We start from the raw sequence: 14,608 nt of genomic DNA on the forward strand, positions 1-14,608 counted from the left end.
TTTCTCTTTTCCTCAGCGTGGCCTAGTACCCTCAGCATTTTTTTGCTCCAGAGCCATTGATTGCTATGCAGTGCATGCTCTGAACTAATTTGTGTTTTTCCGCTTTTTACAGAACTGCATTAAAAAAAAAAAGAAAAACATAAAAGTTCTAGGGTCCCAACTAGGGTTATAATTCTGCCGACCTAGGCAAAGACTTACAAAGAAATTATTAAAAAGTATAATGACAAACCAAATGTGATTTCTTTTGCATAGAGTTATAACTATATTCCAAGAAAACATACAGGGTGGCTATTTGGCTTTTCTCTTGGGGGATTCCTGGTGTTGAGAGTTGAGTACTTCTCACTTAATGGCCTCTTTCATTTGTCTTCAATATCTGCAAATCACTCTCTTAATTTTATTTTTCTTTCGTCTTACAATCCTACTTCAATTTACCATCTTCCCACTATAGGTATCTACTCCTTGTGTTTGCTGTATATCTCAGCATTGTATGTATTCCTGAAAATTGCATGATGGTACTGTTTAATATATGTAAATAGTCTAAATTTCCACAAATTGGATTGTATTATAGACCTGATGTGTTTTCTTCATTTTTTAAAAAAAAATTCTCACCCTGCCCTAGCTGGTTTGGCTCAGTGGATAAATCATCAGCCTGTGGACTGAAGGGTCCCAGGCACAATTCTGGTCAAGGGCACATGCCTGGGTTGTGGGCTCGATCCCCAGTGGAAGCATGCAGGAAGCAGCCGATCAATGATTCTCTCACATCATTGATGTTCTATTTTCTCTCCCTCTCCCTTTCTGTCTGAAATCAACAAAACTATATTTTAAAAAAATTCTCACCCAAAAATATGTTTTTATTGACTTTTAGAGAGAGAAAGGAAGAGAGAGAAACATTGATCAGTTGCCTCTCATACCTGCCCTGACCAAGAATTGAACCTGCAAGCTAGGTATGTACCCTCATGGAGAACTGAAACCACAACCATTTTGTGTATGGGAGAACTTTCCAATCAACCAACTGAACCACCTGGCCAGGCTTTTCCCTTTTGTTTAAAATTAATAATATATATTTATATTTTACTAGAGGCCTGATGCACGAATATTCATGCAAGAATGGACCTTCATTCCCCTGGCTGCCAGCACCACCTTCACTCTGGCTAGAGCTACCTTTCCGCCTTCCCACATTGCCTAGAGGTCCTGAGTGGCTGGGGCGGTGTGGAATGCCCACATGATCATCATGGTGACAACGCAAGCATCCAGCCCTGACCCCGGCTGCTCAGCGTCTGCATATGCAAATTACCTGGCATCTTTGTTAGGTTAATTTGCATACTCACTCCTGATTGGATGGTGGGTGTTGCAAAGGTATGGTCAATTTGCATCTTTCTCTTTTATTAGTGTAGATTATATATAACTAGAGGCCTGGTGCATGAAATTCGTGCACCAGGGGTGTGTCCCTCAGTTCGGCCTGCATCCTCCCCAATCTGGAACATCCCTCTCACAATCCGGGACTGCTGGCTCCTAACTGCTCGCCTACCTGCCTGCCTGATTGCCCCTAAGTGCTTCTGTCTGCCAGCCTGAGCGCCCCCTAACTGCTCCCCAGCTGGCCTGATTGCTCACAACTGCCCTCCCCTGCTGGCCATCTTGTGGTGGCATCTTGTGATAGCCATCTTGTGGCAGCCATCTTGTGGTGACCATCTTGTGATGATGTCGTGCATGACACTACCTAGGCTTTTATCATATAGGATATTTATCAGTATGGCTGTGTAACATTTCAGATGGTTCGGTGGCTTTCCCATCACATTTTACTTATTCAGTCATAATTTAAGTTTCTTATTTAGGTACTTAATTACTCTCAACTCCCTGGTCTCAGAAAATAACTACAACCACCACATCAAAATTCTAACATTGCATCTATGTATGAAGCTAGGAGTGAATTTCTTGATGATAGGGTCTAGCTAGTGTCATTTCATTAATTCCTCAAGTGGCTATGCTAGTTTACATTCTCATCAATAATGCCTTACTTTACCTGGTTAACAACATCTTCACCAATATTTAGTATTCTCTGAATGTTTAATGTTTGCTAAAATAATGATTGCAAAGTGGATACTCATTATTGTTTTAATTTTTCCTTATAATGAGGTTGAATATATCTTAATTTACTTGGATTTTCTTTTTGATTATTATCATCCCTATTAGGCTTTTTCAGTCATCAAGGTTCCTGGCATATTCTAAGTTTAATCATTAGCCTTGCTCTTTTAACTACAATAATTTCCTCCTAGGTGACTACAATAATGTCACCTGTTGACTTTGCACATAGTCTCCCCCAATGACTTTCTTTTCTCTTTGCTTCTTGATTTCCTCCTTCTTTAAGGCCTAACTCAAGTACACTCTTTGTCATTAAACATGCCTTTACTATTCAAATATCATGAACTCCTCTATTGTTTATTTCTAACATCATGGGTTGCTTAAATTCCTTGAGGTACTAGGGATATTTCTATAACATAAACTCACTATTATAGATGGTGTTAAATATATTCACATCTTTTAGTATGCCAATTGTGCCTAGCACAGTGTTTAGGAAATAGATGTCTATTTATTTGCTGAGGTCTTTAAAAATTATTTGCCATCACTCGTTACACATTAGCTTTATCAGTACATTTTATTTGGTTATAAAGTCTCAATAAGATTTTATTATAGTTTCACAATCAATGTAGCCATAGAACCTAATCAAAAAGACTAAGCAAATGTTCTTGTTAGGATGGCTAAGGTTAAATGCATCAAAATGCTCTTACCCTTATTACACAAAAAATATTGATTTGCCTTAATTTTTTATTTTACTTGCTTACTACCTATTTAGTCCAAATTGTCCATAAATATCTCACTGTTAATTTTATAGGAAAAATGTGTTGCAATGCACATACGTTCAGTGGAATACAAGAGCACTCTAATCACTTTTTAAAGAGGTCATTCCCATGGTTACTCTAGGGCTGATCTTCATTCTAGTAAAAGTGCCAAATAAATGATTATTGTTTTTGAGATTTGAGTGTGAGAGATATTTTAACATTGTCCTAATTAAACAGCTAACTTTAAAAAAAGGCTGTTCACCAAGAATGAAACACAGAAATGAAACCGATTTTATGTCCTCCTCTCCCAACCCTTCATTCTCCAAATCCAGGCTTTGAATATAGAAAGAATCCCTTACTGGATTGACAAGAAATGTAGATATGGTTTCAATAACCTTATTTGAAATCAGAGCTTGACTATGGTTGAGTTTCTTGATATAAGGAGGGAGTTGTCAAGAACAAACTGACTTCAAAAAATTATCTGAAGAAGCCCCTTAGAAAATGCCCCTGCATGCTATTGTCCAGATGATTAACACCAGGTTCAGACTGCCTTCCTAAGGAAATTTGGAGCAAAGGGATGCTTAATCATTGCGAACCCACATACACATATCTTGAAGTGACTTTTTCATTCACAGGTCAACATATGCTTTAATTCATTACCTTCCAAAATGCAACAGTGGCAAAGAGTACTTTCTGAATTTCTTATACATTGATAAGGCAGATTTTCTTTTAAATAAAGGTCATTTACATAGAGTTTTTTAAACATCAAAACCAAAGAGCTGTTTTGTAGAAAAATATTGAATGGCAAAATTTATAGTCTTTATGCAAATATATTTAAATTTTATATTTCAATTTTCTAATCTTACCTGTTTCTTTAAATACTTATTTTTGCAAAGAACTAGCAATTTTAAATATGTTTGTTTACATAGTTTCAAGTTCAGGACTTATAGAAAGGCTACCATAGATTCAGAGTGATTAATTTAAAACTGAGCTGAAGGACACAAGTAAACTTCAACTTTTATCAGTAAAGAACTATCAGAGACACTTATCTCATTCTCTCAGACATTTATCCATCTCTCTACAGAGCACCCGCACATTCTATAGACACCCCTCAAAATGCATAAATGTACTGGATGTCAAACCATAGAATTTTACTTGAAATATGTTTCTGTTAAACCACTTTATCAGAGTCTATAACATGTTATATATGTCATCAAAGCTCTTTAGCAGTTTTTCTATGTAATGTGTTCTTCTCCAATTTATTTTCTGTAAGTTAGAAATGGGTAAATGATAAGTCCTTAAGTCAATAAAAGTATAATATTAAAAGACTACAATTTAGTTGGCATGGCCTTTAGAAAATTAAGAACTATAAATTGCCTTTCTAGTGACTCTAAGTCATGAATAAGCCTTGTGATCACCAATTAAATATAAAATCTATATATTATACAATATTCCAATAATAGGGAAAACTTATTAAAATTACTCACAGTCTCATAATTCTAATAAAGCTACTTTAATTTTATTTTGCAATGTTTGCTTCTAATTCCTAAAAATATATCCATGGTTTACCCAAAGATAGTTATAGAACATATAAAACTGTCTTTTCTCCTTTTTCAGGTTAGTAATTCTACATCAGACCAGTTTACCTTGATGGTACACAGCCTTCCAACATATCATTTTTAATTCCTATAAAATATTCTATAGAGTTGATATTTCAATGACTTAATTCATCCCCTTATTTTAGAACATTAAGTTTTATTCACCTTTTGCTTATTTATGCCAATAGAATTAATTATTGTTTGTTTATTTTTCTTAAGATAAATTTTTGTGTGTCTAGGTGCTGTCATATTGCTTTTGAAAAGGAGTATAACCAGCTATATGCTACCAAAAATATATGTCTGTGCTTATGTGATAATATTCTTACAATAACAAGTATTATAAAGGTACTTATTATTTTTGTGTAATATAAATAATCCAATATCTCATTATCAGCTTGCTAGTGTTTATTGATTTCTTTATAGTGAAAAAGCTGATATCCACTGACTCATATGTGAAAAGCATATGTTTACTTCTGACCATTAAATAGTGAAATATATTTTTAAAATAACTCACACTTAGAGAAAATATTCCAAGGTACACTTCTGCTAGCCAATACTACTAGCAAAAAAGGCACAGACGTGATGATATAACTAAACCTGTCTGACAACTGACTGTATTTGTTTTCTTCGTATGTATATATAAAAATGAAAAAAAATATAATATTAAAGCCAATACAGCAAACATCAATATGGAGGGATATGGGGGTAAACAAAACATAGTTCTGTGGTCAATGCACAGAGGCTCTATCCAGAAACTTGAATCACCACAGAAGACCCATGTAAAGGGTATTCCTCCAGCTTCACTGCACAGTCATTATAGCCAGAATCAAGCATCTTTATTTTAACTTACCATACTTGGATGTATTCAAGAATAGTGTTATTGAATCACATGCATCGGCCTCCTTGAGAGAGAAAAAGGTACTTTAAACCAATGGAGAAAGGGATCCAGATGAGGCCAGAGAATCACACAGTCGTTAGAACAGAGACCCTAGGAAAATCCTGCATCAAGTACCTATGCATGTTTTCCTGACCCATCAAAATGAAATAATAATAGCACCTATATCATAATGTTATAATAATGATTCCATGATCTATCATGTGAATGTACTCTAAACATTCCCTGCTACTCAATACCTTAATTTTCAGATGTCTAGATCCTGGAAATTCAGGCATTTTCTTGTACCTCAATACATTTCTTACCTCCCTCGGAGTGACTTAATGCCTTAGATACCTGGGACAACTCTGGTTTATGCCTTCTAGTGTTGTTATAAATGCTTCTTCCTTTTATGTTCAAACCTTCCCATTTTGCATAGTAATTTATATGGTCACCTCGGCCTGTTTATTTTCCTTCATAATACTTGTCACCATCTAATATAATGTACATTTATTCCAAATATATTTATTGTCTGTCTGTTGATATTACATGTAAACTACATGGTAAAGAATTTGTCTTTTAAATCAATAGTCATGTTCAGACAAATGTCTGATATAATACAAAGACTTTAGAACTATTAGTTAAATGAATAAACATATGGACAATGGTGGAGTGATAGTTGAGAGTTCATGTGATTTTGGAATACTCTCACTCAGCCAGCTAGCATGAGATTTGTCCAAGCCATTGTAGTGCTAAAGTTGGAAAGGCAATGGAGTGGGTGGGAGAATTGCTAAGATCTCTAAGGCAATGAGAATACTCTGGGAAATAGCCATGACATTATCTCTGTCTTCTTTAATTAACTACTGCAGTTACTAATATTTGTCTGTTTTTTATTATTAAATAGAGTTGTCTAGGAGGTTGAGGTGGAATCACACAAATAGTGTGGTGTGTAGCAAGCAAAACTTACTTCTTCCCCAAATGATTTCATAGACTATGTACCAGCCAGTCACAAATACTGTGCTATAAAATAGGACATGATGACTTGATGGGTCTTGAAAATAATGGCAAAACAACTCACAAACTATATTTTGCATTATTATCATAGTCATAAAACATTTATTGGAGTATTCTTGATACTACATGTCGCTGAATTCCGGAAAGGGTTTGAGAAATAAATCCTCTTAAAACCTGAAGTGCTTGAAAGTATTTAACTTAAATATAGTGTACATAGCATAACCAAACAAAGATAATATAGCAATTCAACCTTTGTTTAATGCCTGCTCTGTTCAAGATACTGAGCTAAGTAGACACTAGGAAGACATGATATCTGCCATCAGAGTGCCCGATATAGGGGGAGAGAGAGAGAGAGAGAGAGAGAGAGAGAGAGAGAGAGAGAGAGGTAAATTTTGTCCAATGTGATTAGAGCTATGATAGAATTCTCCAGAGATTTATGGTAGGGGCAAATACAAATGTACAGGGTATTGTAACTCCATTGTTTTGGGTTTCCAAATAGAAGGAGTTAGGGTTAGGGTTGGTCTTCAAAACATTCTTCTGTTAAAGGTTGAGATTCTTTTAATACAATAGCACAAGGATTAAAAAAAATATTCTCTAGAAAATTGTATGGAAAAAATAAACCCATAACCTGTTTGTGCCAGGAGAGAAGAATTGAAATTTATTGGCAATTTACATTCTCTTTCAGTCTTTTATTTCTATAAAAGGCATCACTTGTCCCTAGAGTACACAGTCGTGAAACTGTTTACCTAATGTTCAGGGATAAGGGAGAAGTGTCTGCATATTTCTGTGTGGAAGGCTTTACTGTTTTATAGACTTTCCATTGCCTCACAAACAAAGGTCTTTCCAAGAGAACTTAGAAATAATCCTACTAATTTAGATTCCCTATAAGACAGGATTACCTTTGCACTAAAACTAGCATTTAGCCAGTGAAATGGCCTTTGCATTTTCCTTTTGTGTCAGGGACAAGCTTAAGTTTTACTTTCTGCACAGTGAGTCTTTCTAAGAGAAAATGCAGGATTTCAATTTATGTTTCTAAACACCAGAATACACTCTTCTTACACAAGTAAAAGTGTCCTTGGCTGCAATTTTCATCTCAATGTGAATGTCATTCCCCTGCTTACTCTTGAAGCTTTGAGTTCAGGCTTTGAACAAAGCTCTATCTGTTGTTGTTATTACAAGCCACATTCCTGACAGCTCTCACATTAATGACACCAATTGCTTGCTTTCCTGCCTCCTTTTGGAGCTTATTTTGCCATTTTTTCAATACTTCTTCACCTGTTCTCAAACAGAATACATTCCAATGAGATTTAGCAAAGTTATAAGTTTCCACACTCAGAAGAGAACTTCCTTTTTCTGACTTAGGTGACATCCCCAGAATGTACTTAGGAAGTGAAGTCTACGCACCTTAGCTGGACCCTGTGGCAGAAGGAAGGTGGGTAGAAAATCACTCTTTTCCAGATATCACATGTATGTTTACTACATTTAAGGGTGAGGAGAAGCTGTCCAGGGGACTGGACCAAAACAAAGGGACAGTTGATTTTGTATTCCTTTTGAGGTATAAAAAAACAAATCTAAATTATGCTTTTAAATTTGAGAAGTACATAGAAAATATTTTATTATTAATTTTAATATAATCAACCTATCACAAACAAGTTATTTTATATCATTTGGTGACTTTTTCTGGATGATATAGCTCAAAATTGGTTACGGGAAAAATGAGAGAGCTGAAAGCTAATCCTCAAAAAAAAAGATTGTTTCCTGTGTAAGAATGTTAACAATATGGTAACAGTTCTATGGATCTGGGAATTATAAAAGGCAGATGATATTGGTGAAACAACATATATGAAAGAAAGAAAAGATAAAAGCAAAATACTATATCACTTTTGGTTATGATTATAAAGACAATTACCTAGTTTAGAAATAAGAATTCTATAGGAATGTTACAAGTGAAAAATTGGTGACCATAAAAACCTATACCTCCATATTTTGGGGATGGTATAATAGTCATGAAAGTTCTTTCAATTATTTTTTTTAAAAGTAGTACATGGAGCCAGATTATTATACTATACTTACTATTATTGTTTGTACAAAAAGCTACATTTTTCTCTAAAACTTAAATTGTGTTATAAGAAAGGAGATGCTGGTTGAGAATTCTAGTAATTTTGTGAATATTTCTTTATCTTTACGGCTTAAAAGGTCCTTCTTTGTTGAAGAGACTTCAAATGGCATAGGCAGAACCACAGGGTATAAAGGTATTGTACCATGACTTGTCTAGAGTCTTGAGCTGCAAATAGTATAGAGAAAAAAGGAGGAAATCAGATTACCCAAAGTTTAAATGGATAAACATGAGTCAGCACAAAGCTTAAGAATTTACTAAATTATTAGATCCATGATCAATCATGATCAAGATTAGATTTGAAGACATTAAAATTCAAAAAAATGTTTGTTTTTGTGTGTGGGGAGGGTTCTTTTTTATTTCTTTTTTTTTTTTTTACTTTTTTATATATTCTATTCACACTGGACAAAGTAACATGTTCTTATTAGCAATTTGTGTTTAGTTTCTTCAAAATTCATTGCTATCATTTTCTTCTAGGCTGATCTGTTCACTTGTTTTATGACAATGTACCAGCTGTCTGAGGGTGACCCTGCTAATTACCACACAGGAAACCATTAAAGAATAGAGCAATTAGAAGGGAGGGCGAATTTTTTCTGATTTTTTAAAAAAATAAACTAAACATGAAGTTCATGAATCAGAATGTGTCATGAGCCTTTTAAAATAGAAAAATCTTATCACTAATGTAATTCTAACTCTGCAATCACAAATGATTCTGATGTGTAAGAGAAGGGTTTCCCAAACAAAGCCACCTGACTGCACAAGTAGCTAGGATAAACTTGGATTTTAAAAGGGCAAAAGACACATATAGCATATAACTCAAGGCAAATGCAGAAAACTGACATGGTAAGTGAGAACGGTGTTAGGAAGGACAAAGCCTCAAATAAGCATTCTAGAAGCCTCTTCTTGTGGAGAACTATAGCCTGTGACATTCTTCTGCACTCTGTAGAGACACATGATGTCCACTGACATAGGCCCACTGGTCATCTCTATTAGATTGTGGTCATCTGGAGGGAAGAGAGTGTGTTTTATGTCTTCTTCACCTTGTTATAAAGTAGAGAACTTAATAAATGCTTGGTAAAGAATTATGCACACATAATGTCAAGTTCTTCCAAAGAAAAAGTTTTAAAATTCATATATGGTAAAAGAAAATCAAAGAAAGAATAGCCTTCCTGCTGGCAGTCAATGACAAAGAATAGAGATCTTTGACAATTTGCACCTATGTATTTGCACCTATAAATATCTTAAAGCAAAGATGATATACTAAACCTAAGTAAGAGAGGATGGATCAAGGGAAGTGAAAATGACTAGAGAACATCTAGTTGCTATGAATGAGTTTAGGCTTGAGTTGCCCAACCTAGCAGAATTATATTTTAGTTCAGAAAATAATTTATTACCTGCATAACATTTATCATTATAAAAATTACAAATGTTATGAGTTTCTTACCCATTGAACATTTTAAATAATTGCTGGATGCTGACTTGGAGATAGGGTAAGGAGATTCAACATCAGAGGATGGTTATACTTTAATATATGAAGACTTTCTATTCAACCCTAAAGTTATAAGCATATAAGAACTTTTCAAACTCATCTCTCATTTTTAGAGTTTGGCCTAATTCTTATAGGTCTTCCAACAAAATTATTTCTTTCCTACTGTTAATCCTCTTTAAGATGTACAATTATTTTAGTAAAATACAAATATGAATTAGCATTATTACTTTCTTAGGAGTTGCACTTTAATCAAATAGTATACATTTTTGAGTTATATCTGGTATAAAATAGTGATTACAGGCAAAACGTTTGTTTCATATATTGTTTTATTTTATTTTGGTTCTTCCCTTACCTAAATATGTAATTCTGAGTAAGCTACATCAATTTGTAAATTTCAGTTTACTCATCTATTAAATAAGAACACTTTTCTCATAGGGTTGTTGTGAGGGTTAAATGAAATAATACATGAAATAGCATAGATAATTACATCAATAAATGTTGACGCCTAATTGCTAAATATTTAATTTTCTGACCCTCAAAATTATCTCACAGGATTGTAGCCAAGACTGAATGAGGTATAAAAAGAGTGACAGCCCCTGACTCTTAGTAGTAACTCAACAAATGCTAGTATTTTCTGTCCTCTTAAAGATCTTTAGGGCTAATCTAAATGCACATCTGCATGCTCAACTACATATCTCTTGGTTTAAGATAGTGTTTCTTAATATTGTCTGGGGGCTTTTAGCCCCTTTGAGAAGCTCCTGAAAGCAACAACTTTTCTTTCAAGAAATATACACATGCATATATAAACACACATCTTGCACCCAATTTCAGCTACTTTATGGATCCCTGATATCTATCAGTTCATGGACCTGTGGTCTCCGGGTTAAACACCATGCTCTACAGAGCACCATGGTTTGGCATGAAGATACATAAATACTCAAAATGAAATCATCTGTTGCACATCGCTATCTGACAGTATGCACATCAATCCTGTATTTATTTGAGTTGGTGTTATCTAGTTCAGTTTCAATGCTTCCAGAGGGCTTATACAGAATACTCACTGTGGAGCATGACTAATACACTAAGGTTCACAAATGGGCACCTTTCATAAATACTAAATGATATTAAAATGAGATGGGGGAAACCTCACTCTGTGAGAAATGCTGTTTAGGGATTAAAGAAATGAAACTAAAATACCAACTTATTTCAATAAGGGGCTTTCCTATGGAGAAATGAAGTAAAAGAGAAGTGAATGACTTCAAATTATTAAACATAGAAAATAAATATGTGCATACATATTCAGGTAATAGCTTACCTAACTCAAAGCAACAAAATGCAATCTTCCACTTCCCTGGTGTAGTGGTTTGATTGAGCCACTCTTTAAACATCTCCCTTCCTTAGTTCTCACTGATCTAATTGCACAAGCTAAGTTTTCAGAAGCTATTTAAAAGTGTTAAGAAAAGTATAGCTGTGTGAGATATTTTTTTCCTCACACCTCCTAGGTATTTTATAAATACTAAAAATAGTGAAATTTTTAGACACTCAATACCCTTACCACAAAGCACTGATATTAAAATACTATGAAAAATATAAACTTATATTGCCCAGAGCAACTAAATGCAACAAGTGTATTTGAAACCATTCAAAGTAACAGAGTTCTACAATGGCTTAACAAATGATTTAGTGTGAATTCAAAGCCTCACTTTTCTCACAATATGATTATGCTGAACTTTGTACTAAGTTAACACTATGTTTCAGAAACCTCGCAGGGTTTCTGAAAGTGGATATTATCCATTATCTGTGTCAGATGTTATGAAATTCTGTTGCTTTATTTTCGAACATACCTAAATAAATATATTGAGTTCAACATATTTTCAGTAACTTAGGTACTTATAAAGAAATATGCTTTCAACTGCCTTTAAAATAAGTCAATAAAATAATTATATTTAATACTAAAGGCCCAGTGCATGAAATTTGTGCACAGAAAGGGGGTTCCCTCAGCCCAGCCTGCACTTTCTCCAGTTGGGGACCCCTTGGGGAATGTGGGCCTAAACTGGCAGTCGGACATCCCTCTCACAATCTGGGACCACAATCTGCTCACCTTCCTGACTGATCCCCCCTGCCTGCCCTTGCCTGCCAGCCTGATCACACCTAAGACAAGAATGTTTAAAAGTATCAGGTAGTCAGTGGGTCAAATTCAAACATATTTTTATCCCATTATTTTTATTATTTACACTATTCCTTCCCTCTTGCCATCACTACATTGCTGTCTGTGTCAATGGGTTATGCATATAAGTTCAAATGTCTTGATATCCCACAATGCACTCTCTGAATGGCTTGTGGAGAAGAGATCTCTTAAGAGTTCATGTGGTGTACGTCTGAAGAACAGCTATTGTTCATGAAAAAGTGGGTTATCTATTAAAGTGTGAAAGGCATCTGTTAAAGAGATTGGAATAAATTGCCCTCCCAGTCCTTTTGCTGCTGCCTAAGGGAATGAACTTTGTTAAAATAACACTGTGCACTTTATTTTCAGCTTTTAAAGCCTGTGTCAAAAAGCTCTTGTGAACCAGGAAGAGCAATGTAATTAAAATGAGAAATGTTCCTCTACCTTAGAGGCAAGTGGGAAGGAGAAAAAGTGCACTAGGATATATAGGTGCATAGAATTGCCATTAATTAAAAGGTGTGTGGCATGCGGCTTGCGAGTAGGCACAAACATATCCATCTGCTTGGAGTGGGGAAGAAGAAGTACTTGGTCATAGGAAAGGGAGGTCTACCATGTAACATTTCTTTTTTACTAATGGGCTCATTTTTATGAGGATTTCCTGAGCGTTGTCATGATTAAACACTATTTTATGAGGGGCCCTTACTCATGCTTCTGAACTTGCCGGAGAAAAGTAGATTTCTCCCTCAAACCCTCTTTATTCTGTCTTTTGGAAATGCCCTTTACAGAGTAGGCACACAATATGTGATGCTGATGATGCTGTTGAAGTATCACAACACCCGGGAATGAAGAAAGTAAGAGTTTAGTGCTGCCTTAAACTATGTGAAAATGAATGAGGTTAACTCAGTGCTTGAAAAGGAAAAGCAAAGAGAGACTGGGGAGATGAAATGAGTGTGGCTATAGAAGTGTGTGTATCGGCAATAACTTACCACTTATTGAGAGATTCTGTGTGAAGGGACATACTTTAAAATGATAATGCTGCCCAAGTTTATAGAGATCTAAACACACTTTATTGATCCTGTGTACTTGTAAGGAGGTGGCAGAGTGCATTTGCCTTCTCTTACAGATGGAGACCTAAGATACAAGTTCTACGGTTCTATTTAAGACAAAATTACATAGCACACAAAAGGAAGGTCTGCCATTTAGAAATACGTTCTCGTGATCTGGTCTTGGAGCTTCCAAAGAATGTGCCTTATAGATACAGTATTGTCTGGTACAGAAAAGTAATATACTGAGATAATATAAAAAATGTTATTGTTGCTAAATAAGTCAAATATCACCAAATGAAAAAAAATGATTTAGAGACTAAGGACTCAATGACCTAATCTAAATGTGTTATAATGATTAGTAGCTCTTAGTTCCCTATTTACTTCCCATGTACTTTATTTATTTTTATGTTCTGCATTCATATTCAAATATATTCTTTCCCTCTATCCATAATAAAAGGCAAAGAACAAACTATGATTTACTATTGAGAGAAATTAACCAATACTTCAAATGTACCTTGAGTTAATAACCTAACAATAAAAAATAATTAAAACCACTGTAGTTGTGGCCAAGTTCAAAGCAAGGCTTTTATTAAGTGCTTCCTTCCCTGCCAATTTACATAAACTTGAAGTTCAAATTCATATTCATTAGCATTATTGTCATTTAAATGATTTCTTCATAAAGTCCCATACAGAAAATATTTACAGCTGTTTGAAAGAGTAGGCATACTCTAATATAACCAAATCTCATCATTCCTTTTTTCATTAATTTTCCATAAGAAAAATCCAAGCTGCTTAGGGGCTTGCCAATAATTAGCACTCTGAGTTGATTATTAAGTTTTTGAATTATGCATTTATAACTGATTTTCAAGCCAGACCTTTTTCTTTCATACTTTTAAAATATACTTTATTAATATTGTTCAATATATTTCTGCTTTTAATGTTTACTGAAACTTTCTCGGTCAACAATTTGTGTTTTTGCTTTTCAAAAAAGAAATATTACAATAAACATAGAATATAGTTATCAAATTTAGTAACTTTATCTTGTGGTTTATTTATCACAAGATGTGAGCTTTAAGAATATTGCCCTAACTAATTTGGCTCAGTGGATAGAGCGTCCGTCTGTGGACTGAAGGGTCCCAGGGCACGTACCCTGGTTGTGGGCATATACCCAGTAGGGAGTGTGCAGGAGGCAGCTGATCGATGTTTCTCTCTCATCGGTGTTTCTAACTTTCTATCCCTCTCCCTTCCTCTCTGTAAAAAATCAATAAAATATATTTTTAAAAAATTTAAAAAAAGAATATTAATAATGTTGAAGATCCATATGAAAATACTGAATAAAATGGATATGAGCTCAATAATTATTTTTTTTAAAGGTGATTATTTCTGTTAAGTTTAGAGTAACAGGAAATAGGTAGGGTGAGTTCTTGTCACAGAATGATGGCTTGTATTAAAATTTGAGCTGAGGTTATC

At 34.5% G+C, this 14,608-nt stretch overlaps 1 pseudogene; it reads left to right on the forward strand.

The window, feature by feature from the left end:
- Nucleotides 1-14,608, forward strand: part of LOC132238329 (small ribosomal subunit protein uS2B-like) — an 83,635-nt pseudogene that overhangs the window by 11,987 nt on the left and 57,040 nt on the right.

Source organism: Myotis daubentonii, chromosome 1 (assembly GCF_963259705.1).
Source record: "Myotis daubentonii chromosome 1, mMyoDau2.1, whole genome shotgun sequence".
Lineage (NCBI taxonomy): Eukaryota > Metazoa > Chordata > Mammalia > Chiroptera > Vespertilionidae > Myotis > Myotis daubentonii.